The sequence below is a fragment of the Perognathus longimembris genome, chromosome 8 (assembly GCF_023159225.1).
Source record: "Perognathus longimembris pacificus isolate PPM17 chromosome 8, ASM2315922v1, whole genome shotgun sequence".
Taxonomy (NCBI): domain Eukaryota; kingdom Metazoa; phylum Chordata; class Mammalia; order Rodentia; family Heteromyidae; genus Perognathus; species Perognathus longimembris.
Genome location: NC_063168.1, coordinates 33541299 through 33568537, shown reverse-complemented (window position 1 = coordinate 33568537; position 27239 = coordinate 33541299). Strand labels below are relative to the sequence as shown.

Below are 27239 nucleotides of genomic sequence, written 5' to 3'. Positions count from 1 at the left end.
CACCAGCTTATTGGTTTGATTGTGTTTGCTCCTAAGCAACGTTACTAGTAGCAGAGTCTCACATTTTTGCCTGGGGCCAGTCATAAACCAAAATCTTCCCAAGGCTCCAGAGCTGATCCATGGCTGTGTGTGTGTGTGTGTGTGTGTGTGTGTGTGTGTGTGTGTGATTCTTGACCTATGATTTAAACTTTGAAATCAGTTTTGCTTTTCCTGATGCTCTTTGTACATAAAATCTTTGTCTATTTTTCTATTGTTCTTTGTTTTAATTTTGTTTTTGTGCCAATACTGGGTCTCAGCTTTTCCACTCATAGCTAGTGCTTTACTACCTGAACCGTATTTCCACTTCTGCTTTTTGCTGGTCAAGAGTCTTGTAAATATGGCTGCCCCGGATGGCTTCAAGTGCCAATCTTCAGAGGTAAGCTTTCGTAGTAGTTAGGAATGTAGGTGTGAGCCACTGGTACCTGGATGTCTCTGGTTTTTATATATAGTCTAATTATCGTCTCCATTTTTGTTTTCTTCTAAATTTAAGATTTGCTTGCAAAGGAAAATTAAATTTGAGATTTGACTTATTCTTGGATTAGTAAACTTACTGGTTGATTACTTCATAGACTTTGGAAAGTTGGTGGTAATTTTTTTCCTTTGTTGGGGCTAGAACTCAGGGCTTGGCACTGTCTGAGCTCTTTTGCTCAAGGCTAGCATTCTGCCATTTGAGCCACAGCACCAGTTCTGGTTTTCTGGTGACAATTTGGAGATAAAAGTCTCATAGACTTTTCTGCTTGGGCTGGCTTTGAATTGTGATCCTCATATTTTAAGATATTTCAGGGGCTGGGGATATAGCCTAGTGGCAAGAGTGCCTGCCTCGGATACACGAGGCCCTAGGTTCGATTCCCCAGCACCACATATACAGAAAACGGCCAGAAGCGGTGCTGTGGCTCAAGTGGCAGAGTGCTAGCCTTGAGCGGGAAGAAGCCAGGGACAGTGCTCAGGCCCTGAGTCCAAGGCCCAGGACTGGCCAAAAAAAAAAAAAAAAAAAAAAAAAAAAAGATATTTCATATCTTGAGTAGCTAGGATTGCAGGCATGATCCCCCAGCATGTGGTGAAATTTTTTTTTTTTTTTGGCTTCATTTTGCTCGAGGCTAGGACTCTCCCACTTGAGCCACAGCGCCACTTCTGGCCCTTTCTGTATAAGTGATGTTGAGGAATCGAACCCAGGGCTTCATGTATATGATGTAAGCACTTCACCTCTAGGCCATATTCCCAGCCCTTGTTGATTTTTTTTTTTATAATTTATTTATTAATTAAACAAATATTTTTGACAAGGTGTGTGCAAAAGGGATACAGTTACATAGTATCACAGTGTGTATATTTCTTGTGATATCTTTTTTTTGGCCAGTCCTAGGTCATGAACTCAGGGCCTGAGCACTGTCCATGGCTTCTCTTTTGCTCACGGCCAGCACTCTGCCACTTGAGCCACAGCGCCACTTCTGGCCATTTTCTGTATATGTGGTGCTGAGGAATCGAACCCAGGGCCTCATGTATACGAGGCAAGCACTCTTGCCACTAGGCCATATTCCTAGCCCTTCTTGTGATATCTTACACCGTGTTTTTCCTTCCCTTCCCTAGGTCAGGTAGACATATATACAACACACAGTGTACCAAAAACAAATACAGTAGCCACATGGCCTACACCAAAGGAAATTCGCCTAGGGCTTTAAATGTAATGTTGGCAATAGGGTTTGCTTATCCTTGTCTTATGTGAACGTACGTATATAGCTTTTGAGCTACTGTGATATACTGAGAGGTCTATTTTTGACCTTTATATGTTGAGTAGTTGTTTGGTTTTAGTTACATAATGTTGGGTCGCTGCCCCAATCCTGTGGGAAATACCATTTGACAAGAAGTTTGGTTTTGCAGACCTGGTCTCTACTGTCTCCCCCTTCCCCCACCTTAACAGTCTTATATCAGGGAGATCATGCCCCTTTGTTTTCTGTGTTCTAGGCTTGTCTCGCTCAACATTATTTGTTCAAGTTCTGAACATTTCCCTGCGAATAACAATATTTCACCATTCCTAATTGCTATGTAGTATTCCATTGTGTATAGGTACCACATTTTTTGGATCCATTCTTCTGTGGAGGGGCATCTGGGTTGTTTCCATATTTTGCCTATTGTGAATTGTGCAGTGATAAACATGGAAGTGCAGATGTCTTTTTGATATCTTGGGACCTTTTTTTCATGATAGATGCCTAGGAGTGGTATGGCTGGGTCATAGGGTAGGTCTATGTTGAGCTTTTTGAGAAACTTCCATACTGTTCTCCAAAGTGGTTGTACTAGTTTGCACTCCCACCAACAATGGAGAAGGGTTCCTCTTTCCCCTCATCCCCTCCAGCATTTGTTGTTGCCTGAGTTCAGAGTATAGGCCATTCTAACTGGAGTGAGGTGGTATCTCAGGGTTGTTTTTATTTGCATTTCCTTTACTACCAGGGATTTTTCCTTGTATTAAAATGTAGTGACCTTCTTGTCTTTTTGAGTTGATTTTAATGAGAAGTCCAGCTTGTCTGAGATCAGGTGGCTACTCCTGCCATTTTGGTAGGTGCATTTGCTTGGATGATCTTGCTCCATCCTTTCATTTGGAGCCTGTTTTTAACCCTTGCTGTAAGATGGGTCTCTTGTAGACAACAGATGGCAATTTTTTGTTTGCGGATCCATTCTGCCAGTCTGCTCCTCTTTATCGGAGAGTTTATACCGTTTATAGTCAAAGAGATCAAGGATAAGAGTGTTTTTTCCCCCTTCCATTTTCCTGTTAGGATGTTTTCCCTCTCTTTTCTTTTTCTTGTCTTTAATGAGCTGTTCTTTCTGTTGGGCTCTGGCTATTGTAGTTTCTTTCTGTTTCTGTCTGTGTGTCCTGTACGATTTCTGTTGGGTGGGGTTCCCCTCCTAGAATTCGCTTTAAGGCTGGTTTTTTATTCACGTACTTCTTTAGATCTTCTTTGCTATGGAAATATCTGGTTTTTCCCTTGAATATGAATTTTAGTTTTGCTGGATATTTAATTCTGGGTTGGCAGTTGTTGGCCTGTAGGACTTGGATTGTGTTCTTTCACTCTCTTCGTGCGTGGTAGGTTTGTGTGGAGAGGTCTGCTGTTATTTGGATCCTTTTCCCATTGTAATAAATCTCTTTCTTTGCTTTGGCTGCATTCAAAATTTGCCCTTTATTCTTGAGATCTGAAGTCTTGATTATTATGTGCCTGGGCGAGGATTTTCTAGGGTCTTTTCTGCCAGGTGTCCTATAGGCTTCGGTTACCTGGGTAAGGTCCCTTGTGAGATTGGGGAAGTTTTCTGCAATAACTTTATTGAAGATATGTTGAAGCCCTCTGCTCTGGTATTTGGCTCTTTCTTCTATTCCAATTACGCGCAGATTATATCTCTTGTCTTTGTCCACTAGCTCCTGGATTAGTCTGCCCTGGATTTTTACCCTTTCTTGGCGTGTGGTAATTTTCTGGTCCTTATCTGCTGCATCATCGTCCAAGAGAGAGATTCTGGCTTCCATATGGTCAATTCTTTGTGCTGTGGATTCAAGTGTGGAGTTTATGGATGTCAGGGAGCTATTTATGGTTGCCAGATCAGCTCTGATTGTGGAAATTTCTTCCTTTAAAGAGTCGTATTTTAAATCTATTTTTTCATGCATTTTGCTTCTCAGGATATTAAGGTCTACTTTAACGGAGGTTTGGTTTGCACTGTATCCATTTTTGCTTCCATTTCTTTCTTGACTTCCTAAAGGTCCTTCAAGACTTCCATTCTAAACTCCTGGAATTGTTTTGTGAATTTGTTCCTGAGGCTTTCCATCATTTCTGCTATCATAGCCTCAGTTTTTCTTTTTTTTGGCCAGTCCTAGGCCGTGAACTCAGGGCCTGAGCACTGTCCCTGGCTTCTTTTTTGCTCAAGGCTAGCACTCTGCCACTTGAGCCATAGCGCCCCTTCTGGCCATTTTCTGTATATGTGGTGCTGAGGAATCGAACCCAGGACCTCATGTATATGAGACAGGCATTCTTGCCACTAGGCCATACTCCCAGCCCCCGTAGTTTTTTTATTCCCCATCTCCTCTTCGGTCGTACTGCTTGTTGGAGCTGGCCAGTTGGCTTGCCCTTTCATGAAATTTGTAATATTTCTTTGTGATTTGCACATCTGGAGATCTGTAGGTGGCTTCTTTGGGTTGTCTTTGTACTGGTTCCCGCTAGTCTGTCAGTGGGAGACTTGCTTGTGTCCTGGCTTTGGGTTTGAGTTTGGCTGTTGAGCCTTACTGCCCAATGGGTGAGCGTGACCGTCTTGGTTGTTGCCGGGGTGGTCACCCTCACTGCACTTGGGGGTGGGTAGGTTCTGTGTCTTTCTCTGCAGGATAGTGTCCTGCCGCTGTGTTGTGCTGACCCTAGCCTGCCCCTGGTGGGGGTTTGCTGGTCACTGATTCAGCGTGGCGTGGAGGCTTTTCTCTTCTTTGGTTCGTTTTTCCACTTGGTACCTTGGTCAGAGGAGCTCACCTCTCAGATTGAGGTTCTCTGCTGAGAGGCAGCTCGCCCACCTGTGTGGATTGCTCCTGTCGGAACAGGTGTTGCTCTTGAGGGGTGGCCCACCCTCCTGTGCCTAATGCGCCTATTAGAGTGGTCGCTGTTGCTGGGGGACTCTGCCCACCTGTGCAGGGTGCGTCTATCAGCACGGGCACTGCCACTGTGGGTCCCTGCCCTCCTGTGCGGAGTGCGCCTATCAGAGCGAGCGCTGCCGCTGGGGGGCCCTGCCCACCTGCGCGGAGTGCACTTATCAGAGCGGGTGTTGCAGGTTGCCTGCTTGTGCGTTCCCGTGGGGGTTTGGGCAGGAGATCCTCCTGCTGGAGGGCTAGCACGCTGGCCCACGCTGGCCCTGGGGGGGGGGGGCGTGTGTGTGTGCACTCTAGTGCTTCCTTTGGGGACGTGATGCCCCGAGTTTTGGAGGGTGCTTGTGCCCTCTTGTGAGTTTGCTGTGGCGGGCGGTATGCGTGGATCCCCAGCAGGTTTCAGTGTCTGGGCGTGGGTTGGTGCCCACAGACTCTCTGCGCCTCTGTTGTGATGGGGGCGTGTGTTCGGGCCCAGGTGTCCCTGCTGGGCTGGTATTGCACTCCAGTGAGCCTGTGACTGTTGTTCAAAAAGTCCGCAAGGACCAGGCGCCTCATGTGGGGCTTCTAATGCCTACCATTCCCCGGGCCACTGCTGGGGAGGGTGCGCGGCTGGTGCGGCCAGCTTCAGGCTCCTCTGCTGGGGCTTTGGGGGGGATGCCTGACTAAGGTGTTTCCAGGTATCCTTGTTAGGTGCTGCTCTGCCTCTGCTAGTTCCCGTGTCCTCCCAGAGGCTGTAGGGTCTTAGAGCCTCCAGATATGGGGCTCCTTTGTTCCCTCGGGGCAGGGAGGGGGAGGGAGGGAGTTCTATCTTCTTTGTAGGTTTTGGGTCTCTGCTAGAGCTGGTCTCCCGTTGTGGGGGAGGTTAATGGGGAACTTACTGGTCCTGGATTGTGTGTGTGCCCCGCACTGCTGTGGGCTTTTCGGGGCTGGGGTGCTGGGGTGTGTCGATCGGTTGTTTGGTGGTGGTGGTCCTGGCTCTTCCCGTCTGGCTCGGATCTCCCCATCTGCACTACCCAGCTCCACTGCTGCTTACGTCTGATCCCAGCCGTTGGGTCCCACAACTCCAGTCCCTCGCCACGTCTGTCTCGGTTGGTCTGCTCTCCGTCTGGGGTCTGTGGAGCTCCTGCTGTCTGGACTCTGTGCTCCTGGTGTGACTTTTCTGCTGTTGGTTTGCTGGTGCCAGGTTCCCTTTCCTAGCCTGGCCCTGTTCGGGACAGGGTTGGCGGGTGGGTGGGTGGGGGGCGTACCCCAGAGATTTTCCGGCTCTGTGCAGGTTATAGGCTCTTTTTTTTTTTTTGTTCTTTTTCGTTTCCTGTGTTTTTCTGTTGATTCTGGTTGTTGGGTTTGCTGGATTCTTGATGGGGTGTTGGGTGCTGGAGTTCCCAGCTCACTAGTCAGTTGGAGTGAGTTGGGGTGCCTCCCTATTGTGACGGCACCATCTTCCCTCAGAACTTAACTTTTCTTTTTTTTTTGATTATATGAGTCTTATGAAATACGATTTACTCAGGGGACTATACACTGAAGTTTATGCTGTATTTACGTTGAAGTATGTTTTTTACATTGTTTTTTGTTGTTGTTGCCAGTCCTGGGGCTTGAACTCAGGGCCTGAGCACTATTCATGGCCTCTTTTTGTTGAAGGCTAGCACTCTACCACTTGAGCCACAGCATCATTTCTGGCTTTTTCTGTTTATGTGTTACTGAGGTATAGAACCCAGGGCTTCATGCATGCGAGACTAGCACTCTACGGCTAAGCCACATCCCTAGCCTCTCTTACATATATTAAGCAGATATAGTTCCCTATGCTTTTGTTTCAAGTGTTTGTCCATCAGCATCATACTGCTGTTTTTCATTGCATTCTAGAAAAATCTCAGAAATGTGACACTACCCCTTTTGCCAGCTGTGCCTCTATTTTGGTATCTCAGAGCTTTGGGCTACACTGGAGAGACTTGCCTTCACCTTCCTTGGTGCTCCCAGGCTGCCTCCCACTTTATTCAGATAGACTATTTCTAAAGATACCCGCCATATAAAAGTTCATTTGATGGAAAGTATCTGTATGTAATTTTGGACACAATTATAAGTTTCAGAATTGTGAGATGGTAGTATTACCAAAGAAATAGAATCTGCAATGGCTTACTCCATCCATGTCCGTGTCATTTAGAGTAGTATACAGTAACCCCTCACTATATTGCAGTTTACTTATTGGATGTCACTGTATCGTAGGTTTTTTAAGAATACATCTAATTCTGTGTTGTGGAGTTTCTGCTATATCATGGGATTTTGTGGTATATTGTCTTTTTTTTGTTTTGTTTTTTTGCCAGTCCTGGGCCTCGGACTCAGGGCCTGAGCACTGTCCCTGGCTTCGTTTTGCTCAAGGCTAGTACTCTGCCACTTGAGCCACAGCGCCACTTCTGGCTGTTTTCTATATATGTGGTGCTGGGGAATCGAACCCAGGACTTCATGTATACAAGGCAAGCACTCTTGCCACTAGGCCATATTCCCAGCCCCCACTTGATTGTCTTGCAACCATGGTCAGAATGGCCACAGAACTTAAGCGAGTGGCTGAAGAATGGGACCCCCACATGCTTTGTTTGTTCCACTTTGTAAATATAATTGAGAGTGGCATGTCAGTTTTTAGAAACCTCACTCAGAAGAAAAAGCATTGTCAGAAACTTCCCATAACTGTTCTTCACTCACACAAAGAGATAAGTTTTGCCTATTCCTTTAGTAGAAATAGAAGTTACAGCTCAGGGCAAAGATACTGCACCACCTGATGAAGCGCTTGATGAAGTGGTGCCTTCAGAAGAGCTATGATGCTCTTCCTGGCTGTGCAATACATTCATCTCATCAGCATCACCATCTGTACTGCACACACAGCTATATAATTCATGGTCTTCGTCACTCAAACTGTGGTATACGTCACTGGTGAGCACCCATATAGAATGCTATATGTTGTAAAAATTACATAGGTTTGAGTGTAGAAAGTTTAAGAGCATATGAGTGTGGGAAATGTTAATAAGAGAGCAGGAAATATTTATAGGAGAGTAGGAAGGATTTATAAAGCCTCAATACATATAAATAATATAATGCTGCTATTTCACAGATTTTCACCTATTCTGGGGGTTTCTGGAATGTAACTCCTGTGATAGATGAGGGAATCACTGTACATGGAATATAACCTTTAGTTTTATTTTCATCAATAGACACTTATGACAATGAAGCCTAAGCTATGAGAGCTGTGACAAATATAATTGGATTGCTTTTAAGTCTTATTTGTATTTTAATGTTAATCCTTTGATGGATTTCTCTTGGGGAATTAGCCAAGGGGCTAATCTTTGACGGTGATGTGTTACCCTTGGTGCTTGAACTCATGATGTTTTCCAGAAGAGTTTTGGGTCTATTATGGAGAAGGCAAAAGTTGGTCTGTGTGTATATGGCTCTGGTCCCAGGGTCTACTTAAGTTGAAGCAACTCCATTTTTATCTGTTAAATTAATGATATTCAAAAAATATTAGTTTGAAAGAGAAATCAAACCCAGGGCTTTATCTATGCTAGGCAAGTACTCTACCACCAAGCTACATTCCGAGCCCTTAGGGAGTCTTAGATATGAGTTATGCCCACTAGTATTTTCTACTGTACTTTATCAGAATTCAATATCTGAAAAGTGTTTTTTCCTCTCTATTTAAACTTCTCTCTACTGAACAAATATGTCTTTTTTCCCGTAATGGGGCTTCAACTCAGGGCCAAAGAGCTGTCACTGAGCTCTTTTGCTTAACATTAGTGTTCTACCACTTTGAGCCACAGTGCCACTTCCAGGTTTCTAGTAATTAATTAGAGATAAGAGTCTCATAGACTGTTCTGCCTGGGCTGGCTTTGAACCAGGATCCTCAGATCTCAGCCTCTTGAGTAGCTAGGATTATAGATAGGTGTGACCATCAGTGCCTGGCACAGACTTATCTTTAGAACTAGGAATCCCATAGGAATTAAACTTTTAACTGCGGAGGTATTTTCTAGCATAGCAGCATATACTATTATTGCCTAAAAACCTTCTTTATTTTTGTAATTTATTTATTAATTAAACAAAATTTTTTTGACAAGGTGTTGTGCAAAAAGGGTACAGTTACATAGTAGGGCAGTGTGTACATTTCTTGTGATATCTTACACCCTGTTTTTCTTTCCCTTCCCTAGGTCAGGTAGACATGTATACAATACACAATGTACCAAGAACATATACAGTAGCCACGTGGCATACGCCAAAGAAAATTCGCCTAGGGCTTTAAATGTAATGTCGACATTAGACAATATGTCAACAGTACTCTTATATGAATGTACATACATAGCTTTTGAGCTATTGTATTCCACTGAGAGGTCAATTTTTGACCTTTATATGTTGAGTAGTTGCCAAAAACCTTCTTTTCTTTTTTTTGGCCAGTCCTGGGCCTTGGACTCAGGGCCTGAGCACTGTCCCTGGCTTCTTCCCAGTCAAGGCTAGCACTCTGCCACCTGAGCCACAGCGCCCCCTCTGGCCGTTTTCCATATATGTGGTGCTGGGGAATTGAACCGAGAGATTCATGTGTAGGAGGCAAGCACTCTTGCCACTAGGCCATATTCTCAGCCCTCCAAAAACCTTCTTGAGAAAAGTTTATATAGCTAGCAATTACATAAGAATTATACCAATAGCTATTTATTAAGAGTACCTCTTATATGGCAGTTCTTAAAATACTATGTAAGGTAAATAAATGAAGCCAAAGGCTCAGAGATATTCAGCAATGTCACGCATGCATTGGAGGGTTGAATATGGTTCTTTTAGGCTATAAAACTCATTTTCATTCTCTAACTATGCTTTTTCACAATAATGAATTACTTATGAAATTTATCTATTAATTTTCAGATTACAATTTCCTTCCTTCCTTCCTTCCTTCCTTCCTTCTCCCCCTCTTCCCCCTCCCCCTCCTCCTCCTCCTCCTCCTCCTCCTCCTCCTCCTCCTCCTCCTCCTCCTCCTCCTCCTCCTCCTCCTCCTCTTCCTCCTCCTCCTCCTCTTCCTCCTCTTCCTTCTTTTTTTTTTTTTTGCTCAGGCTTGGGCTCTACTCCTTTATCCATAGCTCTATTTTTAGCATTTTGGTGGTTGGAGGTAAGAATCTCATACACTTTCCTGCCCTTGGCTGATCCTCAGATCTCATTCTCCTGGATAGCTAGTATTACAAGGTGTGAGCCTCTGGCTCCTGGTTGTGACCTGTTTTTTAAATACCAGTTTTTTAAACTACTAATTAGAAATTAGATACAGAATTTAGAACTGTGAACTGTTTATTTGGATAGTATCTTTTTCCATACTGGTTTCTGAATTTATGAGTCTATTTCCTGTTGTCTTTGTGAAGTAAATTTCAAGACTGGGTTATTCTCTTTTCACATTTTTTTTCTCAAAAGAAAAACTAAGCATTGCAGAGTAGTGGTCACTGTCAAAGAAAAGTGAAAGGAAGTAATAAAACAGGACTTTAGGGGTCAGAACTCCATTCTTTTCCCCATCACATGCAAAAGACACAGTCAAGTCAGAGGTCATCTGTATAGAGGCACTGCAAAAGCAAGCTCTTATCCATAAAGAAAGCTATCTGGGGTCATCATATTTATGTTAGCTTAATCTGTGATACAAACATTGGGCCAGTAACATAGTATTTTTTTTTCTTTTTGCTAGTCCTGGAGCTCCTTTTACTCAAGGCTCTACTATTTGAACCATAACACTACTTAGCTTTTTCTTTTTTTGTGATTAATTGGAGATAAGAGTCTCATGGACCTTCCTTCCTGGGTTGGCTTCAAATTATGATTCTCAGATCTCAGCCTCCTGAGTAGCTAGGATTACAGGCATGAGCCACTGGCTCCTGGTTAGGGTAGTATTTTTTTTGCCACATATTTGTTTTATATTAGGAAAAAGATAATTAATCCACATTAGCAGTAATTACATACATTTAAGCCATAGATCATATCTCAGATGATTCTAAATGAAATTCCTCCCAAAGCTCTTCAGGTTTAAAGTGAATTCTTGGATTTATTGTGTGAGTGTGTGTATGAGTGTGTGTGTGTGTGTGCTAACTCAGACCAAGGTCCACAGGGTATGCTATTTGTGTTCCTTGTTTTGTTCTCAGAGCATTTGACATACATATATCATGTTTAGCTAATAGTAAATGAACTAGTTCTCCTTTCTATACTTCTAAGTAATAAGAAACTGGGGACCATTTTTGTAATAAACTGGGAATTTCAAGACTTGTAGCTCTCAAGAATTGAGTTCTTTTTTTTTTTTTTTTTTTTTTGGCTAGTCCTGGGGCTTGGACTCAGGGCCTGAGCACTGTCCCTGGCTTCTTTTTGCTCAAGGCTAGCACTCTGCCACTTGAGCCACAGCGCCACTTCTGGCCATTTTCTGTATATGTGGTGCTGGGGAATCGAACCCAGGGCCTCATGTATGTGAGGCAGGCACTCTTGCCACTAGGCCATATCCCCAGCCCCCTAGAATTGAGTTCTTAATGTAAACAAGAGATAAACCTGGAGAGCTACCCATACCAAATCAATTCTTTATCTCTTCGGTACCTATGCAATGGAAAGGATATTTAATAAACAGAGCCATTCAAACTGCATATTTTCCCAAATATGATATATATTATATGCACAATTTATTTGCTAATAAACTCAATAATACCTTCCAAATATCAAACTCATACTAATTAGGCTAGTTCACTGTAGTCACCTTTTAAATGCATTTCATTTCTAGAAAAGATATCTGTCAGAAAAGAAAATTTTGTTGAAAAACAAAATAGAACACAGATGTGAGTTTCCAGTCAAATATAGTTTTCAAGTAGGGCAGTATTTTTTTAAACTAATGATTTACCAGAAAAAGTAAAGGAATGGTTTGGTTAAGGATAAAACAGGCATTTCAACATGCAGCTCTGAACAATAAAGTTTATGAAAATGTAGCCTAAAAGACAGTGTCCAAAAATGCTAAGGCAATTCAAAAGTCAGAGAAAATAAGGTTTAAAAAAAAAAACAACAGCACATGAACTGTTGACTTGACATAAACTCCAAAAAAGGTAGGATTTATCCAGAAATATGATATGCAACTGAGCTAAATTTTGCTGTTTATTGTAGTATTATGTGCTGCCACTTTCTGGCTGAAAAATTAAAGTTGGTATAGAAACCACTATGAACATTTGAAAAAGAAAAGTGCTTGTAAAACATTGTATACTTACTTTTAAAAAAATTAGATTACGTAAGTTATAGAGAGGGAAATTTCATTGTTACATTTCCACAGGTGTTTATATGCAGTATATTCTGATCTTACCCCCTTTTATCACAATTACTTTTATATCTTAATCCTTTTTTTTTTTTTTTGTCCTACTGGAATTTAAACTGAGGGACACGTATTCTCAGCATTTTTGCTCACAGCTAGTACTCTTACTACTGAGCCACACCTCAAGTCCATCATATTTTATTGGTTAGTTAGAGATGGTGTCTCTGAGCTGGCTTTGACCCACATTGTTTCAGGTTTGGGCCTCCCAAGTAGCCAGGATTACAGGTGTGCCACTGGCTCCTGGCACTGTTGTGATTTACAAAATGCAGTTAATTTTCCTTATAGTGAATCTTGATAACGATTCAAAGAATTTAGCAGGCAGCAGGTTTGGGTTTTGTTATTATTATTGTTTTCTTTTTTAAAATTAGAGATAAGACCTCACTGTGTATTCTTTTTTTTTTTTGGCCAGTCCTGGGGCTTGAACTCAGGGCCTGATCACTGTCCCTGGCTTCGTTTTGCTCAAGGCTAGCACTCTGCCAGCTCTGCCAGCTTGAGCCACAGCACCCACTTCTGACTTTTTCTGTGTATGTGCTACTGAGGAATTAAACCTAGGGTTTCATGTATACAAGACAAGCATTCTTGCCACTAGGCCATATCCCCAGCCCCTCACTGTGTATTCTCTTAACTATAATTGTAAAAGTGACAAGATTATAAAAGTGACAAAACTTCAGTTGGAGAAAACTTAAGAAGAAGACTATACTTTCAGGGATCATTTCTATAGTTTGTTACTAGAAAACTTAAGAAGACAGAATAAAAGAGAAGCCTGTATTGACTAATGTTTACCACCACCATGAAATTGCCAGTACTTTCTGTATCTCTTTGTTTTTTTCATTCTCAGACACAGTGTATGCATTATATAAATTTGTATTTGCTTTTGTTGGGGAAAAAAGGAAGAAAAAATTTCCCTTTTATTGTTTTCTCATTTGTCTTGGGCTTTTTCTTCAGCTTTAAATAATTCATTTGGGGAAATAATTTCTCACTTAGGAAGGTCTGCTGAGAGAGATCAAAAATCACATGCATTGCTCTAAAAACTTCATTTTGTAATCTGGCTTATGTCATGTGGCAATTAAAAGTACATTTAAACTAGAACAAGAAAAATGCCTTTAAAAGTTGAGGGTAGCTGGGCGCCGATCACTCATGCCTGTAATCCTAGCTACTCAGGCTGAGATATGAGGATTGTAGTTTGAAGCCAGCCAGGGCAAAAAAGTCTGTGAGACTCTTATCTCAGGTAAGCTACTCAGAAAATGCAGAAGTGGCACTGTGGCTTGAACACAAAGAGGGACAGTGCCCAGACCCTGAGTTCAAGATCCAGGACCAGCTAAAAAAAAAAAAAAAATTAAGGGCTGGGAATATGGCCTAGTTGGTAAAGTGCTCGCCTCATATACATGAACCCCTGGGTTTGATTCCTTAATACTACATATACAGAAAAGGGCCAAAAGTGGCGCTGTGGCTCAAGAGGTAGAGTGCTAGCCTTGAGCAAAAAGAAGCCAGGGACAGTGCTCAGACCCTGAGTCCAAGCCCCAGGACTGGCAACAAAAACAAACAAAAAGTTAAGTATGCCCCTCATTGAAGATACATGACTGTTGTACAGAACTGGATCTAGTCAAGTAATTGTACATATCAAGGCAAAACTGTATTTCAATCCTATTATTCATCATGTGGCTTCCAAGGCAGAATTGTGTGTGTGTGTGTGTGTGTTGGAGTGCATGCCAGTTACTGGGACTTGAACTCAAGGCCTCATACTCTTGTTAGTTTTTTCTTCCCAACACTGGCATTCTGCCACTCGAACTACACCTCTACTTCTAGCTTTTTGGTGGTTAATTGGAGGTAAGAAGCCCAGGCTGGCTTCCAACCATAATCTCAAACAGGCATGAACCATTGGTGCTCACCTGGAGTTTTATTTTTTATAATGTATTCATGTTGTTAGTCTAAAAATCAGTGACTCATATCAAGCTTTCTTCTTATTTTTGGTCTTTGTTTTCTGTAACATTTGCTTTCAAGCATTTTGTTAGTTTCCTTTAATTGATTTCTGGACTTAGAATATAGCCTACTGGTATACTGCATGCTATGCACACATGTATACACACACATACTCCAAAGTTCTGAAAGTAGTTGCAAAATGTATCCTATTGGTTAGTTCTGTTACATTGTTGAGAAGATTATTATACAGATTTTCACATAATGGATTTTAAAGTCACAGTTGCTTCTATTTGGGCCTGCTCTAGTTGACTGAAAACAATACTATAAGTAAACCAAAGATTTTTTAAAGCTGTATGCTCAGAAAAACATGTACTCTTTTGGGTAGCCTTGTGATTAGGCTCCATAGCAGCCATTATCATTCTGTGAATATGCCAAAGACAGTACATTCACTTAGTTGCATTTAGGTTTTTTTTTTGCCAGTCCTGGGACTTGGGACTCAGGCCCTGAGCACTGTCCCTGGCTTCTTTTTACTCAAGGCTAGCACTCTACCACTTGTAGCCACAGTGCCACTTCTGGATTTTTCTGTTTATGTGGTGCTGAGGAATGGAACTCAAGACTTCATACATGCTAGGCAAGCACTGTACCACTAAGCCACATTCCCAGTTTGCATTTAGTTTAATAAAAGCAACTCTTCAGATCTGTTACATTATCTAATGGAAGAATAGTAATAAGAAGTTCCTCATCTCCTTTTATTAAGATTGTATTCCATTCATCCATGTATTTCCAATCATCTATGTATTCAGTCTGCTTTGGGGGAATGACTACAGTTCACTCTAAAGAGTTTTGTAATCATCCTGTTTTCCTTTACTTATTGTATAAATTGGGGTTGAGTTCAATTTTAAAGGCTTTAAAATGATAGAAGTTTAGTTGTCTTTTATGTAAACATCTAGAGATAGGCTCGTCTATGTAGCCTTCAGAGCCCTATTTTTTTTTTTTTTTTTTTTTTGTGCTAGTCCTGGGGCTTGAATTCAGGGCCTGGATGCTGTCCCTGAGCCTCTTTGTACTCAAGGCTAGTGTTCTACCACTTGAGCCACAGTACCACTTCTGGGGTATGTGTGTGTGTGTGTGTGTGTGTGTGTGTGTGTGTGTGTGTGTGTGTGTGTGTGCGTGTGTGTATGTGTGTGTAGTTTTTTGGAGATAGGAGTTTCATGGGACTTTTCTGCCTGGGCTGGCTTCAAACCACAGTCCTCAGATTTCAGCCTCCTGAGTAGCTAGGATTACAGGTGTGAGCCACAGGCACCAGCCCTAATCTCTTTCTTTAGATCATTTCTTTGTCCCTTGGTGCAGTCCTGTCCTCATATTCACACCTAGTCAGTCATATTCATGCTTAGAGTTAGGATGCTAAAAACATTCAAAGAGGAAAAGAGCCAAAGGTAGATACTGTTATGCCAAGTCACGAAACGACCACCAAGAAGGCCACTGAGACTCAGACGTTCCGAAATGCATAAGCAAGACAAGACTTTATTCAAGCAGGCCATAGCTTGGGCCTCATCCTACCCCCTGACACAGCGGAGGTTAGGAGGAAGCCCCAAGCTGCGATTGCACAGAGCTATAAGCAATCAGGTGTTCAAGCAAGCAAGATTAGGACACGGGTACAAATCTGATTGGCTCAGGGCTCAAGGCATTCTGGGGGTGGTTAGAGTTAAGCATTCCCAGGCAGTTAGAGTTCTTGACCAGCTGGGCCCTAATAAGCTTGCTCTGGGTTTGCTCATAATTTAAACAGCAACAAAACGGGGGCTGCCTGAAAATGGGGTTTACTTTAACTCTTCATTCCCCCCTTCTGATAGGTAACTCGAGAAGCAATCGTGGTTCTCCTTGCTTATTAGTTTGATTCTGACTGAGAATCGGTAGGGATAGATTGGTATTGTGCCCGCAATACCATAAGTTGTCGGTGGTGCTTTACTCAGTTGGTAGCGGGTGTGGCTCAGGAGTAGGTCCAGTCTCATAAAGGGCCTTTAGCTTGAGCTAGGTCTCTTGGTGGACTTGCTATAGGGCTCTGAGGGGGCGATAAAAGCTCATAACAAATGCGATTGCAAGTTAGGAATAACATTTAGATGACATCACACAAGTCTCTTAGCCCTGCAGATGCAGGTACAGATAAACATAGTTTTACACCAAAGCCCTAATTCTGACCCTATTTATATTATAGCCAATTTGATTACATACCAACTTTACTCATATGCTCTAATTTTAAGACATACTAATACCATTTGTTACATACTCAAACTTTCTAGGGATTGTCTTTCTCACTTTTAACATGCCAAAACCTTTTTTTTTTTTTTGGCCAGTCCTGGGCCTTGGACTCAGGGCCTGAGCACTGTCCCTGGCTTCTTCCCACTCAAGGCTAGCACTCTGCCGCTTGAGCCACAGCACCGCTTCTGGCCGATTTCTGTATATGTGGTGCTGGGGAATCGAACCTAGGGCCTCCTGTATCCGAGGCAGGCACTCTTGCCACTAGGCTATATCCCCAGCCCTTGCCAAAACCTTTTAATCTAAAGGAAACATTGTTTTCTCTCTCTAAAGTTTTTCCTTATACAGTTTTATATTCTTTGTCTTATAAAATTTAACATATCCCCACTCACACATCTTCTACTTCCTCACACCATCAGTGACTTACTGGAACATTCTGTGACAATTTACTTTTAAAATGCCTTTCTTATCCAGAGGAAACCATTTCTCTATCCCTTTCTTCAAGGCTTTCTACACTAACTTTCCTCTTTACATTTCCTGGGGCTTCTTTGCTGCTAGCGTTTTACAACTGTCTACATTTTCCGGTTTATCTCAACTACATCAAAGCAATTTACTGTGACTCCACCCACAGGCTGTTGGGGAAAACAAAGATGGGGCAACAGTCAGTCCAATGGGACTGCTGCTCCTATGAAGCCAGACCAGAGCCAACTATCATGAGCCAACTATTCTATATTCTATATCATGAGCCAACTATTCTAGAGTGGATTTCTTCAGTTTCCAGTTCCTCCAAGTGCCTAAGGTTGGCCAGTGGCATCTGCAAGAGCCACCCCCAGGAGGGCTCCATGAAGATGCCCCCAGCAGTTCAAATCTCCGTCCAGCCACCCTGGTACCTGGCACTCCCGATGGCAGCCACCTCCCTCTTTTCTCTGAGGCCACACCCCAATCCATCTGGACACACTCCACTCTTGGACATACCACCCATCCCAGGCATTGCCTGGAAGCCTGTCATACATGCTTTGAATTTAGCAGCAGGCTAGTCTGCTTGAGAATTTCTTACAATATCCAATTTTCTTAATAGAGCTAGTTAACTCCAGTTAACTCAAGAATGTCCCCCCAAAAGTTTAAGTTTTAGCAGATACAAAGCACTTTCCAGCAGAAATCAGCTGCGTGTGATAAGAATCCCATCTGAAGATGTAGATTCTTCCAGGTGACTGTTAAGATTCTCCTTGATCCTCACTCAAATGCAATGGGCAGGGGCCATGGTGGTGTCAGGCAGCAGTGGCTCCCAGTGATTCCAGTAGAATGTCACACCTTCTGCTGGGTTACCTGCAACTTTCTCCAAAGACTGGTTAAAGAAGCTTAACCTAAGTTAACCTAAAGTCTAACTTTAGTCAAATTTCCTAGCATTTTCCTGATTCCTTCTTAAGCACACTAGCTTTTGTAGTCTGGCACATCACTGAAAGTCAAGACAGCTTTAAGCAATCAATGGCCCTTGGGTCATTTTGCCAGGGCAATAAGTTTAAGTCAGATATTTCCAATAAGGCTAGGATTTTTTTTTTTAAGCCAACATAGAAGGCTTGGCCTGTAACCATTTCTCACAAGTGCATTCTCTGTATACTGTTGCCTCTGTTTTCCATGCCTCTAGTTTATCCTGCCTCATCTTCCAAAAACAACTCTGGTCTCTTGGTCCTAAAAGGGGGGAGACTGATGGGCGAAGATCATCCATCTTCTATAACTTCTTCAGGCTGACTCAGGGACATTGACCTTACCTAGCCAGGAACCTTAACCTTAGTCTACTTTACCAAGGGGCTGCAGGATCAGATGTCCATTAGGAGCTTTACTCCAAACTGGAAATTCCATTCAACATTTTAACTTTCAACTATACAGACTTCTTTCTGGGCTACCTCAGTGTAGCCTTTTAACATTCTAGTTTGTAAAAGCTTTTTCCTGACTGGCTGGGGAACTGATCTCTGATGACCTAAAAAAAATGCCTACATTACCTTTGCAGGCCTTTACCAGATCTCAATAAGGACACAATCTCAGGTCTGCAAGCTTTCTTTCCTGAACAGATGTATCAGCTTAAAATTCTCACTGCCAGTCAGAGCTTTGAGTAGATGTGGGGGGGGGGGGGAGGGTTGGGATTTTAAACTATCCTCTCATTTGACAAACTTACCCTTACTACCCATTATCACAGGTGACTGGCAAGTTCCTGCCCCATAGACAGATATGGGCATTAGAAAGGCATGCTTACGAACTATTCTTCTAGGACTTCCCGGCTTTAACTTTTGAAAGGCCAAACAGGAGTGACTCTAGGATCTGACACCATCTCTGCCATCCAAGCAGTGGCTTACTGCCTCTGGATGCTCCATCACTTTTGTCCCAGGAGGAGTGACTTTTCACTGGACTTGGACTCAGGGCCTGAGTGCTGTCCCTCAGTTCTCCAGCACAAGACGAGCACCCTACCACTTTGAGCCTCAAAGCGACTCACGACTCTGTTCCCAGCACTCTGCTGGCTGATTAGAGATGAATACTCTCACAGGGACCTTTCTTTGCCCAGGCTGGCTTTGAACTGCAGATTTCAGATCAATGAGTCTTACTCCACTTTACTCCAATTAAAGCAACAAGGTGGTCCACACAGAATTAGTTTTTAAGCATGCTCTTACCTGGAACTTATTAAGGGCCAGTATTAGATCTTGACAAACTTGTAAGAATCACCTGTGCTTCTCTGTGGGCCTGCTGGAAACTGTTACAAAAAACCTACAAAGAAGCTGGAATGGCAATTAAACATTTTGGTAGCCATTATTGTCCTTTTCTCACTTTGCAATAATCATTTAGGACAATTTTACTTCTAAATTTCTTATCTAGAAATGTATTCTTGATTTCCAAAGCCTTTTTACTAACCTCTGCTTTAACACTAACACTTTGGCTTTTACCTGCATTGGAAAAACTCTGAACCTTACAGGCATTCTGAAACCAGGTGCTGCCTTTTGCCTCCGGGCTGCTTGTTTCAAAAGAGCCTCTTTTCTTTTTCTTCAGTCCCAGTTACCCCATGGCATGAAGACCTTTGAACTCAAATGACAATTTTTCCTTAATGCAAGAATTACAATTACAGAATTAGAAATACTTATCCATTCAAGTTTTCAATAAATTAGTGAGAAACGTTGGCCCATTTTGACATTTCTTCCTACATACATAGAGTTAATGAGAGTTTACTCCTATCCCCACTAGTTTAACATATGTCCTTTAAAATCCAAATTACAAAAGTAGTACAGGAATTGAATCACATCAGATAAATAAACTTTTTAACCATTTAAAAAACTTTTCCAATTCTTAGTACCTCTCAAAGGGCAGTTTTAGAAATTCCAGTCAAATCATTCATTTTTACCACAAGGTTTCCAAAGTTCACCTGAAAACAAAAGAGAGAAAAGAAAGGCCTCCATTGGCCTGTCCTACCTAATGGCCTATCTCCATCCTACTCCTCAGAGCTTGATGAACTGTCTTGGTGCGGGCTTGTCCTCCTCCACCATGAATGGACGCCCCCTTATGGCTGTCCTACCACGTGGATTCCCTCCAGGTCCTGTGCCACCACGTGGGCTGGCTAAGCTGCACCTTTGCCAGATCACCCCTCACTCCTGTGGATAGGCACACAGGCCCATCCCAGGTTTTTCCTGTCCTTTCCTATTGGTCTTTGAACTGAGAAACCCATGCAGTTTTTTTTTTTTTTTTTTAACAGTGATAAACCTTTACATCCTTTAGCATTCTCCAGGCTCATTTTCCAGGGCTTGATAGTCTTAGTAAAACATTTTTAGTTTTAGTAAAACATTTTATCACACCAAATAATTTTCTGCTTAAGAAGGCTGGGTGGGGGTCCCCCCAGAGTTCTTTCTGTGGACACTTACACTCTGTGAACCGTTGCCTGTACATCTTTCCAATGAGCTATGCAGGTTTGACACAAGAGACTGTCAGACTTACAAACAACACAGACACGACAGCTTTGCGCAGTGGGCTCACTCCTTGCCACCTGGGGATGGCTTGGGCTGGCCCCGCGTCCGCCCCTGTCGGCGGCTGCAGGTCAGGACTCGGAGCCGACGCGTCTGTGTCCTGGGCTGTAGGCGCTGGCGAGTTGACTGGGCAGGGTCCTCCGGAGTGGAGGGCACAGCTGAAACATTTTCCTCAGAGTCCTCCTCTTGTAGAGTTAACTGGGGTGGGGAGTATGGAGGGGGAATCATTTCCTCCTCTGTGTTTCCTCCCTGGAGGACAGGTGGGTACAATTTCTTCTCTTCCTTCTTGGTTTCTCTCTTATCTGTATGGCCCGAACGAGGGGTGTAGATTAGGCGTTGCAAAGTCCTGATCTTACCTATGTCAAAGCTCCCCTCGGGTGGCCAATTAGCTCCCTCAAAGGTGGGCCATTCTGACTTGCACAGGGTGATCCACTTTTTCTTCTTAAGGGCCACACCTTGGTTCTGAGCTATCTCCTTAACCTCCCTCCAGTGAGCTAGGATCAAGTCTAGGGGGCTAGATGGAGGTCCCCAAGATAGACTATAGATTCCTTCTGGTCAAGAAGTTACCCAGTTTGATCAGGGCAGAACCTTTTTGGGGATTTTGATTTTTGAAAAGGAAATAAAAATGAAAATTAAAGCAACCTATCAAGATGGAACTGTCATTGCTCAGGCTGAATATGGTGGTGTGGATATTGGGGAAGAAGTTGCTAAGAAAGGATTTGCATAAAAATGCAAACCTCCCTCCTTCCAGCTCTCAAAGCTGCTAGGAAAAGAAATCGGATCCTAGTCATGTTACCCTCAGGAATCTCAAGAATACTATTCCCTTGTGGGGGCACCGGTCCAACCAGTCAAACTTCAGCAGGCTAAAGGGGCATTTAAATGGGAGACTGCCTCTTGACTTGCAGGATGAGAGTAATTCAGGAAGTCAAGTGACATTTCCAAAGGAAAGTTTGGCTATTGGTAACTTTAATTTAGGATCCAATGTTAGTCTGGAAAAAATTAAACAAGACCAGAAACTGATAGAAGAGAATGAAAAACTTAAAAATGAGAAAGAAGTTCTACTTGAAAGTTACAAGGCATTATAATTGAAAGTTGAAGAGACTGCCCAGGAGCTGCAGCAAGAGAAAGCAACCACTATGGATTTGACTAAACATTTAGAAAGTACTCTGAAGACTCGTGTGGTACCAGAATAAAAAATCTGGCAGCTAAAGTGGAAATATTGAAAGAAATTAGACGTGCCAACATCAGTTTTGGAAATGACCTTTCAGATGCTATACAAATATTGAATGAAGGGTACATTACTACTCCAACTTCTTTAACTGAATTAGAAAAAATTTGGGCAGAATACAATCTGGCTCAGAAGAACATTCAAAGTTGTTATAATGAGGATGAAGGGAATATTTTGATTGCTGAGAGAAATGAAGTGCAACAGAAGCTATACATGACAGTAGATGTTTTTATCCTGGAAGTAGATGACTTACCACTTAATAAACGTTTGAAAACATTGAAGGATTTATCTACCTCTTTAGAAGCAGTGTATGGACAAGCTAAAGAAGGAACAAACTCTGAAGAAATACTTAGAAAATTTTATGATTAGAAGTGTGATAAAAGAAAGGAGTTCACAGGAGGTCCCAGAGTATCCTAAAGGTTTTTGACCTTTCTTTGGAAAAATCACTGGCTTCTGAAGACAAAATTGATGATATTGATGACATCCTAGAAAAGACTGAGTCGTGTGTTTTCAAAGAGATGGAGTTATCTCTAACTGAGCAACATGATGCAGACAAGGAGATCATTTTAAATACATATAGTCAAGTATTGCAGAAGATCTGTTTAGAGGAAAGACTCATTGTCACACTACAATCCAAGTATAAGGATAGTGTTGAGTTTAAAAGTCAGATTATTGAATGTTTAAATAAGAAACCCAGCGTGGATCACTTGCTGTCCATTAAGAAGATGCTGAAAGTCTTGAAAGCTCAAATGAGATGGAAATTGGTAGAAAAGAATAATTTGGAAGAATCTGATGACCATGACGGATCTGAAATTGAGAAAATAAAACAAAAAATTGCTCAGTTACGCTATAGTGTCTTTCAGGAAATTTATCGTGAGAGGGAGGAGTATGAGATGCTGAGTAACTTGGCACAGAAATGGCTCCCTGAGCTTCCTCTCCTTCATCCTGAAATAGGATTACTAAAATGCATGGACTCTGGTGGTCTTCTTACTACAAGCCTGGAACGAGATCTTCTTGATGGTTAGCCTATGAAGATTCTTAGTAGCAAGCGTCCTGTGGTATGCTCTGAAGTTAATGGGGAGCCAGTTCTTTTAATGGGCTATTCTGTGGATGTTGATTCAGAAGTTAAGGTGATTCAGAGAGCAGCCATTTATCACAGAGCTTGTAGAGAAACTAAAGAGGAGTCTGGGTTACTGCCATTGATATTCCTGTTCTTGTGTAAGTCTGATCCCATGGCTTATCTGATGGTTCCGTATTATCCTAAGGCAAACCTGAGTGCAGTTCAAGCCAGCAGGCCTTTAACTTCAGAAGAAGCTTTAAAAGTCATGAAAGGTGCTGCCCAAGGTCTGCATACACTACACAAGGCTGGCATAATTCATGGATCACTTCATCAGAACCATGTGTTTGCTTTAAATCGTGAACAAGGAATTGTTGGAGGTTTTGACTTTACCAAATCTGTGTGTCAACTAGCCTCAGTGAGCATGATGGTTGGTGGCTTGAGTTTGATGTCACCTGAATTGAAAATGGGAAAACCTCCTTCCCCAAGTTCTGACTTATATGCGTATGGCTGCCTTTTATTATGGCTTTCTGTTCAAAATCAGGAATTTGAAACAAATGAAGATGGAATCCCCAAAGTGGATCAGTTTCATTTGGATGATAATGTCAAATCCCTCCTCTGTAGCTTGATAAACTTTAGAAGTTCAATGACTTCTGAACAAGTTTTGAATGCTGAATGCTTCTTGTTGCCAAAGGGGAAATCGATTCCAAACCCAGAAAAAGAGGTGGAATATACACAATATAAAAAGGAAGACGAATTAAAGATGGAGAACCTGGATAGCTATAAAGATTAAAGAAGAAGTAGTGAAGCCACCTTTGAGTGATAAATTGTTACTCTGTTGTAGTTATTCATTTAAAAATGTTGACGAGGGCTGGGAATATGGCCTAGTGGCAAGAGCACTTGCCTCCTACACATGAAGCTCTCAGTTCGATTCCCCAGCACCACATATATGGAAAATGGCCAGAAGGGCCGCTGTGGCTCAGGTGGCAGAGTGCTAGCCTTGAGCGGGAAGAAGCCAGGGACAGTGCTCAGGCCCTGAGTCCAAGGCCCAGGACTGGCAAAAAAAAAAAAAAAATTAAAAAATTAAAAAAAAATATATATATATTGACGAGTAGACAAAAGATGTGGAAATGTTCTTGAGCTAGCTAGATTGTGTGTTCATATTCAGGTTACAAAAAATAAAAAAGTTGGGTCTGTCTAAAAAAAAAAATAGTGCTGCAAAACTGAAAGTCTCCATATTGTAGACTAAGACTAGCTCCCTGTCTCTTACTCTGTATAAGAATCAACTCACGGGTCTGGGAATATGGCCCAGTGGTAAAGTGCTCACCTCGTATACATGAAGCCTTGAGTTTGATTCCTCAGCACCACATATGTAAAAAAAGCCAGAAGTGGCACTTTGACTCAAGTGGTAGAGTGCCAGCCTTGAGCAAAAAGAAGCCAGGGACAGTGCTCAGGCCCTGAATTAAAGCCCCAGGACTGGCAAAAAGAAAGAAAGAAAGAAAGAAAGAAAGAAAGAAAGAAAGAAAGAAAGAAAGAAAGAAAGAAAGAAAGAAGAAGGAAGGAAGGAAGGAAGGAAGGAAGGAAGGAAGGAAGGAAGGAAGGAAGGAAGGAAGGAAGGAAGGATCAACTCACAATGGATCAAATACTGATGACTTGAAACTGTAGGAAAACACTTCAAGATGTAGGCATAGGCAATTTCTTTCTGAACAGGACTCCAATACCTCAGCAAATAAGAGCAAAAATTGGCAATGGTATTTCATTAGACTGAAAAGCTTATACTGCTCATGGGCTGGTGGCTCACGCCTGTAATCCTAGCTGATCAGGAAGCTGAGGATCAAGGTTTGAAGCCAGCCTAGGCAGGAAACATAAGACTCATTTCCAGAAAAACTGGAAAAGGTGGAAATGGAGTTGTGGTTCAAGTGGTAGAGAGCAAGCATTGAGCAAATAAAGCTCAGGGACAGTGTCCAGGCCATGAGTTCAAGCCCCAAGACCAGAACCAAAAGGGGGAAAAAGCAAAGGGAACAACTACAGAGTAAGTAGATACATAGTAAGAGAACAAAAGAACAAATAATTCAGACATAGGCAAATGACCTGGACACTTTTCAAAGGAAGAAGTACCATGGCTAATGGATACATGAAAAAGATTATGTTTAAGCCAGGTGGGGTAGCTCATGCCTGTAACCCTAGTTCCTCAGGAGGCTGAGATCTGAGGATCATGGTTCAAAGTCAACCCCGGCAGGAAAGTCCATGAAATTCTTACCCCTAAAGCACTCAAAAAAAAAAAAAAAAAAGTTGGAAGCAGAGCTGTGGTTCAAGTGGTAGAGTACTAACCTTGAGCACAAAGGTCAGAGACAAAGCCTAGGCCGGAGTTCAAGTCCCAGGACTGGCACACACACACACAAAAGTTAATGTTTATGAAAAGACCTGGGTATAAAACTAAGGGTGATTGAAATGTATACTTCTTAATTTCCTTTATAATTCTGATGCCTACTTCACCTCCTTAGGAAGGTAAGAATGCCTACTTCACTCCTGAATGCATCAGTGTATTAAAATGCCAGTCACAAATAATGAAAGGAAAATGAATGTGGGAACAGTACAGAGGGAAAATGACAAAAATAGAATGATTTTTGTTTTGTTTTGTTTTGCCAGTCCTGGGGCTTGAACTCAGGGCCTGAGCACTGTCCCTGGCTTCTTTTTGCTCAAGGCCAGCACTCTGCCACTTGAGCCACAGCGCCACTTCTGGCTTTTTCTATATAAGTGGTGCTTAGGAATTGAACCCAGGGCTTCATGTATACAAGGTGAGTACTTTACCACTAGGCCATATTCCCAGCCCCAAAGAGAATGATTCTTAAAGAAGTTTTTAGGCACTATTATAGAATCAGAAGACAGAACCTTGAGAAATTGGATCTTCGGGAAAGAAATGATGATCAAGATTAGCTAATGTATAATAATGTGCCCCTACATGTTAGGACATAATGTGCATACGAATTTGTTTATTGATTGTATCATGTTTTTACTAATAGAGTTTTGTGCAGTGAAAAAAAATGGAATGCTGTTTCTACCTTACTTCCCTAGTGAATTGAGAGAAAACAAAATTAGTTTCTAATAATCAGCATGCAGTATTGAAACTGAGTCTAAGGTTGGGAGTAGTGAGATATAGAAAAAAGGAGAAAGGACCAACATCTTCTTTTGAATTGTTTAAATAAACCCAAGAGAGTTAATATGGAGTTGTTTGACTCAGTAGTAGGATTTCAGGGTTGACTGAATTGGTTTAGGTTGGCCATAGCAGGACGTCGAGAGAGACACTTGACCAAATTCCAAGAAACAATGAATGGGTTCATAAATTATCACATTAACATCATACCCTAGATTCCAAAGGAGAGGGTTCTTCTATGCCTGAAATATTATAGTTGGTGTATTTTTCAAGTGTTAAAAATTGTTATTATAAAGGTCTGTCCGTCTGTCCGTCCGTTCGTCTGTCTGCCTGCCTGCCTGGCCTCCCACCTGCGTGAGCTCAGGGCCTGGGTGCTGTCTCTGAGATTTTTCACCCAAAGCTAGCGCTCTACCACTTTGAGCCACAACTCCACTCCCACTTTTCTGGTTGTTAATTGGAGGTAAGAGTCTCATGGACTTTTCTGCCGGGGGCTGACTTTGAACCATGATTCTTAGATCTCAGCCTTCTAAGTAGCAAGGAGTACAGGCTTGAGCCACTGGCACCCTACTATGAGTACATTTCTTTTTGGACAGTATCACCCCTTCCTTCACTGTCTCCATTTTTCCCTCCTGTCCCCACCCACAAGCTGTATAGTTAATTTTCAACATAGTATCTAGTGAGTACCACTGTTGCATTTGTTCACTCTTTGTCCCTCTGTTTCTTTGCTCTCCTTAAGACCAAAAAATTAATAAGATAAAAAGTAAGAAAAAAAAAGAAAAACCCTTTTCTAGTTGATGTATTTTTATATAGAGAGAGTGCATTTTCATATGACTTGATGTTTCATTTTTATTTTTGTTCACTTTTAAGGCCTTGAAAAGCAGGAATTTAGCATTTTTTTATTGAATTCCAGATGTCTTAGAAATAATTATAGGGCAAAGTGAAAGGTATATTTCTTACTTGTGAAACACTTTTGTTTTTGTTTTTTTGGGAGTCCTGGGGCTTGGACTCAGGGCCTGAGCACTGTCCCTGGCCTCTTTTTGCTCAAGGCTAGCACTCTGCCACTTGAGCCACAGTGCCACTTCTGGCCATTTTCTGTATATGTGGTGCTGGGGAATTGAACCCAGGGCCTCATGTATACGAGGCATGCACTCTTGCCACTAGGCCATATCCCCAGCCCCTTGTGAAACACTTTTAAGCTCTCTCAGAACACTTTAAAAATAACTTATGTAACAATCTGGGTGAGATGACACAGACCTCTTACTCCAGCAAGGCAGAACAGGATTGCAAATTCAAGGCCAGCCTGGGCTACATTGCAGACTCATAGGTTAGCTAAGGTTTATCTCAAAACGGGAACAAACAAAAGTGAAGCAAGATCCCAAAGTAGTATGTAGAATTCAGGAGAAGTTAAATTTTTGAAAATAGTGTAGTTATTCTGCTTTAAAAATGAAAAAAAAGTTATAAATTTAAGATAATTATAAGAAATAAGTTAACCTCTTAGTAAAATACTAAACAATGTAATGTTGGGACTGGGAATATAGCCTAGTGGCAGGAAGGCTTGCTTCATATACATGAAGCCCCGGGTTCAATTCCTCAGCACCACATATATAGAAAAAGCCAGAAGTGGCACTGTGGCTCAAGTGGCAGAGTGCTAGCCTTGAGC

General features: G+C 42.1%; 1 protein-coding gene and 2 pseudogenes across 2 annotated transcripts in view; all 3 read left to right on the top strand.

Moving 5' to 3' along the window:
* The window catches only part of Commd1 (copper metabolism domain containing 1), a 118169-nt gene that overhangs the window by 50822 nt on the left and 40108 nt on the right, over nucleotides 1–27239 (top strand). The window lies entirely within an intron of this gene.
* On the top strand, nucleotides 377–23248 carry LOC125356772 (annotated as a pseudogene).
* On the top strand, nucleotides 12660–12782 carry LOC125356974 (annotated as a pseudogene).